General features: G+C 44.5%; 1 protein-coding gene across 1 annotated transcript in view; it reads left to right on the forward strand.

Moving 5' to 3' along the window:
- The window catches only part of NDUFA10 (NADH dehydrogenase (ubiquinone) 1 alpha subcomplex, 10, 42kDa), a 48,699-nt gene that overhangs the window by 46,005 nt on the left and 630 nt on the right, over positions 1 to 2,064 (forward strand). The gene's annotated exons all lie outside the window — the stretch shown is intronic.

A 2,064-nucleotide genomic window follows, 5' to 3' on the forward strand; every position in this document is an offset into this window, starting at 1 on the left:
AAAGACCCCATCCCCCCCTTCCTCAAAACAACAGGCTTCATCCTGTGTTAATTAGCTGGTTTTGTGGCCCAAGTATAGATTTCATCAAGACTGGGTCTTGCTTCTCTCTGCAGGGGCAGCTCTCAAACAGGATACTCTTACAGTTTTTTGAAAGGAAAAATCATCAGGACAAGTCAGGGGTACTGTGTGAAATCAGTGTTTGTGTGGAGAGGAGCAGATGATCTAGGCTTAATGCCAGCGGATAGCTTATTTTTAAAGGAAGGATTTTATTATAGCATCTCTGCTTGCTTCAGATTTTCTCACAAAACTCGTTTACTTTTCATGGTGGTTTGCTGCTTGATTCCAATATTGTATCTCAAAGATGAATGCTGTGTTCTGTCTCTTTCATTCCTGGAGATAGGAAGAGAAGTTCTGGAGATAGACTCTGCTTTTGGAGTTAGGATCTAACCATCTCTAGCACTTCAGGTCATGTTTGGTACTCTCCGAAGGGGACTGCATTAATACCTGAGACTCAGAGGTTGAAATGTACGTGCATCGGTTTCCTGCATAGGACCACTCAGTTCAGAGTAATTGCCAAAGCAGCTACTTTATGCACTGATCTATCACTGGCAGCTTTTGTTTCCGTGGCTTAGTTATCTAGCAGGTACAGAGCTTGTTTTATGTTAATTCAGGCTGAAATTGCACTAAAAATTTGTGTTGCTTTTGCAAAGCAAAAGGAGACTATTTTGATGACAGTGTTGTTGCCATACTTGTGGTGAGCCTTCTGTCACATAAGCATGCTTTTGCAGACCTGATGCAGCCTGTTTCACCTGGAGGAGCACTTTCCTCACCTGCAGAAGAGAGCACATACACTGTGTAAGGGGAGTTTACTATTTTAACCGTACTGTCAGGCTTTCTCTTGTTGTCCTGTGTGCTGTGTCTGTGATCCCTTAAAATGGCTGCTACTTGAACAGTCTCTTTTCCCAAATCTTTAAAGCTGAAGGTAGAACAGCTTGGCTGCTGAATTTTTGTGTCTGTAATGTTGCCTGAGTGCTCTTGTGATGTGGCTGCATGCGGCAGCAGGCTGAAAGGGCCAGGCCTGGCATTCCATCCCAGTGCACAGTCTTCACAGCTGTGCATGTCCTCTTCCTCCTGAACCCTGTGGAAGGCTTTGGTTGTAGGACATCTGTTTGGCTAGTTAGATGGACTACCAGGAAGGCAGTTGTGTGCTTCAGTCTCCCATGTGTTTTCACAGACTTGGAGGTAACAGATCCTTGTCTCTAGGTCTAGATCCAACTCCCTGAACTCCCAAATGCCAAGACTCTGATTAAGCTACTGCTATTCACCTCCATTTCCTGTCATCTCAGTTACAGCTTGCTTTCCTGGTGAGGGTGCAGACCCTACAGCTTTCCTGTTACATCTGATGTCCTCCTCCGAGTGCTCCAGTCCATCCAGCCTCTCTTTCTGCAATGTGTTTCTTGGTTTGCTAGGCTCGAACATCTCCTTGCATGATCCTCTCGTGACCTGTACAGCCAGCCCAAGCTCTTGAGATGCTCTCAGAAGGAAAGGCTTCCCACTGTGGTCCCCAGCTCTCTGCTGTCTTGTGTACAACAACGTGCAACGACTGTATGGAGTGGTGACTACATGCAGCAGCACGGTGGTTCCCTAAGCCGTGGTTTGGGAACCATGGGTACTCCCAGCAGTGTTAAACGTCTGTGTAGAAGAGTTGCAGACTGAAAGGTCAGCAAGGTTCAGAGGCAGCAAGTGAAGGCAGTTGCCTAGGTCTCATGGTACCAGTGAAATTTAGGTATGGGGTTCGAGAAACTTCAGTTTTTTCAGGAAGTAGTGGTTTCTGGCTTTGCTTATGAAGACAGGCAGGTATTGCTTTTGCTTTAATAGAGCTCAGCTCTTGAAGGCTAAATATGCAATTTCATTTAAATGGTTTAATTTAATGTAGTAATTAACTCAGTATTACATGCATGAAATATTTCATTAATAATGTGTTTCTATTTTGGCATCAGATTCTACTGACTGATTCAACTTCTGTATTACATGCTATGATTAGAGGGGTCACCTCTTACTAAA

Source organism: Charadrius vociferus, unplaced genomic scaffold, assembly GCF_000708025.1.
Source record: "Charadrius vociferus isolate BGI_N301 unplaced genomic scaffold, ASM70802v2 scaffold361, whole genome shotgun sequence".
Classification (NCBI taxonomy): domain Eukaryota; kingdom Metazoa; phylum Chordata; class Aves; order Charadriiformes; family Charadriidae; genus Charadrius; species Charadrius vociferus.